The sequence below is a fragment of the Panthera uncia genome, chromosome F1 (assembly GCF_023721935.1).
Source record: "Panthera uncia isolate 11264 chromosome F1, Puncia_PCG_1.0, whole genome shotgun sequence".
NCBI classification, from domain to species: domain Eukaryota; kingdom Metazoa; phylum Chordata; class Mammalia; order Carnivora; family Felidae; genus Panthera; species Panthera uncia.
In genome coordinates, this window is record NC_064813.1 from 62,123,550 (window position 1) to 62,130,888 (window position 7,339).

Genomic DNA, 7,339 nt, shown 5'->3' on the forward strand with positions numbered 1-7,339 from the left:
TTCATCCTAGAACTCTGAAAACAGGAAGTGAGGGATAAGTGGCCCAGTGATTCATCTTACTTCTACATCTGAACATTTTTGGAGGGAATATAATTTCTAAGGACCCGCACGTAAGTCTGCGGGACAACAAAGTTCTAACGTTGGCACTCCTTCCCTCTCCTGACATTTGTAACAAAAACCCTTAATTATATTTTTGCTCTGATTTTTCGTCTTGACTCAGTATTTACAGGAAGGAGGCTGTTTATTTTCTCTGACTAATGAAATCGAAAGCTAAGGACAAGGGAGGGAGGAGTCTCGGGATGGTTTCATAACCTCCCTCTGGGGGACAGCACAGTGAGAGGAAACCAAAACTAGTCAAGTTGTGACTCTACACAGTGCCATTTCTGATTGCTATCTTTCAAAAACATTTCTTTTTCCTGTGCCCTTCAGGAGATTATAATAGCTTGCAGTTCAGTCTCTAAGGGCTTTGCTGATTGATCTTTCTCCTCAAACAAAATAAGCAGTGATTCCTGCATTTCTGAAGAAGACCTCAAGATCTGGACTTGTGGGGAATTCCAGCAAGGTGAGAACCGTGGGCTTTCTGTCAAGAGATATTGGCTGAGCAGGAAACATCCAGGGGGCTTCGGTTATAAAGAATGGGGGGGGGGTGCTGGTTATCAACTACAGTCAGGAAAATGAAAACAGTAGCTTCGTTCTATTTTTTTTTTAAGTTTGTTTATGTATTTTTGAGAGAAAGAGAGACAGTGAGGGTAGGGGAAGGGCAGAGAGAGAGGGAGAGAGAGAGAATCCCAAGCAGGCTCCATGCTGTCAGGTCAGAGCCCAAAGCAGGGCTCAAACTCATGAACCGTGAGATCATGACTTGAGCTGCAATCAAGAGTCACGTGCTGAACCGATTGAGCCACCCAGACTCTCCAACAGTAGCTTGATTCTAATCCTTTCCAGCTCAGGCAAAAAACAGACATTCTCATTCTACCACATCTGAGGCCTGAACAAAGGGAGATACATTTTGACTATAGAAGATATTAAAATCTATTCCTTAGGTGACTACTGGCATGAGTTATATTTAGAGAAACTGTTTAGTTTCCTTCCCTGGAAAGTGCACAGGAAATGTGGTGGCTGTGGCAGGGTCCCGGGCAAAAGTCAAGAGAGAAGCACAAGGAGGAAAGTATCATAACCTAATATGAAGTAAAACACACATCTGGATTTAAAGTTGATTGTATGGTATTATCCTAATCTTAGAAAACTCACATGCACGCATACACACACACACACACACACACACACAGAGCAGAAAAAATTTCCTTTCCACAGACACAGTTATGCAAAAACATGGCTTCTTTACCTCTTGTAGACAGTTTAATTTTTATCTTATACTTCAGAGCCATTATTTTAGTTCCTTTTACTATTGCTTTCTGCCTTCCTCAAAATTACTGACTTTTTTCTAGTGGCAAGATGCAAGGGAGAGGGAGGGAGTCAGTTATACAGAGATTTCTATTGCCTGCTTGCAGAATTGCTGAGCAACTTTCTGGACGGCCTGTTATAATACTATTTCATTTGCTCTCGTTAGAGTGTGAGATTTTTCATGCTGATTTCAGAATTTGGGGTATGTTAGATAAACCTCGTTAATTATGTTTATTAATTGCGTTGGTCGGATTTTCTAAATCTGTACTGATTTCTTAAAATTTTATTTCGCAATTGCGAGATGCGTTAAAATCATCACGCATAAAAACCGTGCCATTGTGAGGTTTTCGTCCCGTACGTCTGTCAAATTTACATACACAATGATATATACAGGTGTGTGTGGATGTATGGAGAGAAACATACGATATAATATACAAATATAATTTTTATATTATTATAGGCGAATCATGTTATGAAATAAATTACATAATATTTATATTTATAGCATTATAAAGGGATATCACAACAAAAATAATATATATTTTCGATTAGCAAGTAAATACACAATCACAACTGTGTTATTTCCCTGGGACGTCAGCTTTGTCATTGTGTTGTGCTTTGATGATATTTTTTTTGTCTCCAGATCTATTTAAAGCTACACTAATGTAGATAAGCTGGTTTTCTCTTGGTTGCTCGTCGCATGATGAAATATTTGTCTTTTATCTCCCCACCTTTGAGTGATCTTTTGTTAACAATACATTGGCAGATTGTGTAAATGCCATTTGACTACACTTTCCGCTTAACTCGTTAGGGCCATTTCTGTGTCTGCTGATAATTAAGGGGTACAGTTTGGCTTCGGCCATGCTCGTTCCCGTTTCTGACACTTCTGAATGCTCCTTTCTCGTGCTTCTGTTTTTACGTATACCTTTATCTGATCCTTTAAGACAAATACATTAGCCAAGGGCCCCATTGGCTTTCCTCCCTTCCCCCACCGTGTCGATATGCTTCCTGTCTCTCTCGTCTTTAGTCGAAGTTGCATTTCTTTGTAAGACAGAGGCACACCTCGCCAAGGTAGTCCTCGCTCTGGCTGGCAGTAGTTCTGGGCTCTATGTGTCATTTTTATTATCGAATATCATTTCCAATAGACGTTTCCTTATAGGTCTTTGTCGTACAAACCACAAGGCCTTGAATATCAGAGAATAGTTTCTGAGGCCCCCACATTTAAATATCAGTTTGGCCAGCTTGGAATTCTGCTCTCAAAATTATTCTGCCCTCCCTCTATGTAGACAGTACCTTTTCTGATACCCCCGGGGCTGCATCTGTTTTGAAATTCACAATCGGGGCATTTCAGAAAGGCTATTTAGTGTACCTACTTTGAATACTGTAATATTAGAGGGCACCCGGGTGGCTCAGTCGGTTGGGTGTCTGACTTCGGCTCAGGTCATGATCTCATGGTTCATGAGTTCGAGCCCCACATTGGGTTTTCCGCTGTCAGTACAGAGCCTGCTTCAGATCCTCTGTCCCCCTCTCTCCCTGCCCCTCCCCTGCTCATGCTCTCTCTCCCTCTCTCTCAAAAACAAACAAACATTAAAAAAATAGAAACAAACAAACAAGACACAAAAACAAATACTGTAATACTAGAAACCCAAGAGGGGTCTGGATGGTTATTCTAAAATCAAACACACTAATATTTTGGAAATACAAAATGCACGTTCATATTTAAGAGGAATGAACAAAGATAAAACCTAGCCTCCTGTCACCTTATATCGTATTATATCTTATTTTACAAACGAATTATGTTGTCACACTCATATATACCACACACAACACAAAAATTTCATTTTAAACACTATTCAGCTTTGAAACAGATATGGAATTTGAACAAATACTATTTGAAAATTACCCTGTTTCACTGTTGGTGGACAGCTTTGCTGTTGAGCGTCAGATTCAGGCTGCTCCTTGAATCTTTACAGGTAATCTGCTCTTCATTTCTGGAAGCTTTCAGAGTTTTTAGTTTGTTGTTAATGATCTTCAGTTCTGCTATAATCCATCTTGTGGATTTATCCTTCAATCCATGAGCCTGACCAATCCGAGGATCTCGTACCCTCGCAGGAAGGAATCATTCACAGCCCTGGGGATTTGAACATGCTAATTATACAGAAGCTACACAAACACACGGTGCCCGAATAAGAACAATTGATGAATTTAAACAGAAAAGTGGAATCCGTACCATGTACTGAGTGCCATAGAGGAAGTACGAGAGGTGCTAAAGGGGCCCAGAGGCAGGACCCTCGGTCCAACAGGGGGACTCTGGTGGCTTTTGGAAGACAAAGCCTCAGCGGAGTCCTGAAGGCTCCGAGGAGTCAGTCGGAGGAAGAAAGGTGAGAGCAGCTTGTTAGGCAGCAGGGAGGGAATTAGCAAAGTCCTGATGCATGAAGAGGCGAGATGGGTTGTATATTTCTGGAGCATAAGCCGCAAGAATCACAAAAGACACAGATGTAAAAAAAAAAAAAAAAAAAAAAAAAAAAGATGCAGATTATTCAAGGCTCTCCAAGCTAGGGTGGGGAGCAAGAAAAATTTCAAAAACAAACCGGGGAATTCTTGGCGGCTGTCAAGTGGGACAGAGCCATGGCTGGATAGAGGGACATCTGGCTCTCCGAAAGAACTGTGCAGAGGAATTCAGCCTAGAAGGGTAAAATCAAGGAAGTGCTAAATAATTGCGCCAAAAAGTGCAGTGTTCCTGCTCTAGCCGGAGTGTAGAACTCCAGTGAGAGGACTACTAAATGGTCCCAGAAAAAAAATGCTGTGATTGTGCACGAGGCAGCAGGTAGAAGGCCAGCAGGGGACAAGGGCACAGAGGACACAGAGGACATGCCCAAGCCCCAGGGAGAGGGGACGCTAGAAGGACTGACTGGAGGAAGGCAGGTGGACATGGGCGGGTCCCTGGTGTGGAAGCGAGCGCCCCGGTGGCAGGGACAGTCACGGAGGGTGAGAGGCTGCGGTCCACTCGGCCATCAGAGAGGGTAACAGGGTCAGGAGCCAGCGAGCAGACATCCAGGGAGACACCGCAGCCCCAGTAGGGGTTGGCCGCTGGGAACAGGTGCCCTGTGACACCGTACAGCCCACACTTCACGCACAGAAAACACTACCTCTTTCCAGACCTCCTGCCACCACACCCGCCCTGACCCGACACAACTGTCATTATTAAATGAAAAGACTTCCTTAGGAGTTCTGAATGCAGGGTGCCTGGGTGACTCCGTCGGTTAAGCGTCCGACTTCGGCTCAGGTCATGATCTCACAGTTTGTGGGTTCGAGCCCCGCGTCGGGCTCTGGGCTGACGGCTCGGCGCCTGGAGCCCGCTCCAAATTCTGTGTCTCCCTCTGTCTGCCCCTCCGCTGCTTGCACTCTGTTTCTCGCATGGTCTCAAAAATAAATAAACATTTAAAAAAAAATTTTTTTTAAAAAAGAAGTTCCGAATCCAGCAGATCTCAACCCATTTTGCACAGTGATGCACCTGGTCTTTGTCACACACACTCAAGGACAACACCTTGACATGGGCCACTCACCCACATAGACACAACCAGGCTTTTAAATTGTTCCGATGAGGATGTAACGCCCTATGGTATTTTTCTCCTGCTTAGACAGACCTTGAGAGATGGAGACAGAATGCAAGAGAATTCTTCTGCTGAAAGGGCTTCAGCCCCTCAACGACGACCAGTTTAGCATGGTTAAGTCCCTGCTGGATTCTGATTTGGGGCTGACTCCAAAAATGAAAGAAGACTATAGCAAGGTCAAGATTGCTGACATGATGCACAAGAAATTCCAGGGGATTCTCTGTGTGAACAAACTCCTGAGGCTGCTCAAAGACATAGAAGGACTAGGAGACACTGTGAAAACTATTCAAAATGAGAAAAGAAAAGGTAATGCAGAGGAGCCCTCACTGTCCGTGTGCCCGCCCTCTGTGCCCAGCAGAGCCCTGGTGTCGGCACAGCGGGGAGATCCCTTTGCCAATTTACGACTCAGTTGCCCAGATGAGGTGGCCCTTCGAGCGCCAACAGGTTGACAGGTCGAACAATTCCTTTCCTACAAAGGGGGGCACTGTATTCTACAGGGTGTATTTGGGGGATGTGGGTAAAGAAAAAAAGCAGGAGTTGACGACAAAGGCTGAGGCTTCCCCCACATTACGATGGTTACAGGGTGACGACAAAATTAGGAAAAAATTGTGACTCTTAAAAATACTGCAAACGGTGTGTATACTGCTCCCTCACAATATTTATCCCACCGTTACTCTATTCCCCAGCAACAAACGTGAGGCAGTGCTTAAAGAAAAACTCATCTCTCGCAGATGTGAAAACATTGCCTCCCGTAAAATCACTGGATCGTAAAAACATATTTTGAAAAGTCAAGCATCACCAGTTTGTCACGTCACTAATTAGATCGGATTTCCTTTCTCTGCTTGCTGTAATTCAAATAGACCTTCCATAGGAGTTAACCCACCATCGGCATTTTGAAAACTTAATATTCTTAAAAGGAAAATATAGGATAAATGGGTTGGAAGAGGGTTTGACTGAGGTTCCCGGGAGTCCGGACGATGGAGGGGTGGGCTTGTGCCCGTGGGGAAGGAAGGAGACCGCCCGAGACTGAGTCAGCACCTGTAGCAGGGCTGGCTGGTTGATGGACACAGGGGGGACAGAAACGCCAACTCAGACCCACAGGCAGGAGCTCCGAGGAAATGGCGCCGAACGTGATGCAGTTGCCCTAGACCGGCTCCTTTGGATTTACCATGTTCTTTTTGCTGCCTCAGTTATGAAGAAGTACAAAACACAGGGACTGGCTCCAGTGAAGAAAAGAAAGCAGGAGGCGTCCAGTACTGACGAATCGACATCCACCGCAAACAAGGCTTCACGGCCAGTGGATGATACACTTGTGTCGAAGGTAAGATGCAAAAGGTCCCACTGAAGAAGCTTCCCCTATGGCTCTTCCCCTGATTAGCTTCCTGGGAGCACTTAGCTCTTCCTTCATTTCTCAACCTGCAAATAGAAGAATCAAGAAAAAAGGGATTCCAGGGGCGGAATGAAAATGAGGTTTGGAGTCAACAAATCCATAGTGAACAATCACCCACCCGTAGTTGGCCATCACCCGTTATGTTTCAGAACTGTGTTCACTATAACTCGTGTGTATAACTCCGTGGGAAGGAGATGTGGAGTCAGGACCCCTCTTTACATGTGGGATAAAGGGAAGTCTCACCAGGAGGGCAGCTCACCAAAGAGACACAATTCAATTCTAGATTTTCCAAATCCTGGTGCAGCATCCTTCGGGCCACAGGGAGGAGAGGAGATTCCCAGCTATTGTGTGAAACTCCCATCAATGTGGGCTGCACACCTCCCGTCATCTCTCAAGAGGATGGGCTCCATGTGGTCCCCTGGATTCCTGAAACAGAAGTTTTAGTATCCTTGTAATCTAGTAATAAAAAACTGATTGGCTCAGTAGTAATAATGTTTTACCTCCAACTGCAAACCATTACCCAGAGGGTTGGGATCTACTTTCAGAAAAGGAAAACTAAAACCACAAGCAATGGTAAATCTAACAAGACACAGCCAGCGCCGGAATGGGGTCAGCTTGGACAACCTGCAGTCACAGGTGCCCTGTCACCTGCAAGCTTCTCTCAGCCTCCTCGGATGCCTCCATCAACCCCGGGCAGCAGTTTCTCAACCAAGGTACCGTCTTGCTCTTCCCCATACTTGTTCCTCTCTCTACAACATAGTACAGGAATCATCAGGACCTATAAAGAGCTTCTAGGTAACTCCCTAATATGTACAATTTCTTTAGATAACAATAATCACTCATTAGCTTATCAAATGCAGATAGTGAAATTTCAGTGTAGTAGAAACCCTTTGCTATTTGAAAGTATGCATTTTGAAATAATTCCGAATCTCAA

The 7,339-nt window shown here is 44.5% G+C and overlaps 1 long non-coding RNA gene across 1 annotated transcript; it reads left to right on the forward strand.

The window, feature by feature from the left end:
• The first annotated feature begins 323 nt into the window (after window positions 1–323).
• On the forward strand, window positions 324–7,302 carry LOC125925569 (uncharacterized). Its single transcript, XR_007458880.1, has 4 exons — window positions 324–562; window positions 5,043–5,321; window positions 6,206–6,336; window positions 6,951–7,302. It is a non-coding gene; the product is annotated as an uncharacterized LOC125925569 (long non-coding RNA).
• Window positions 7,303–7,339: the final 37 nt, after the last annotated feature.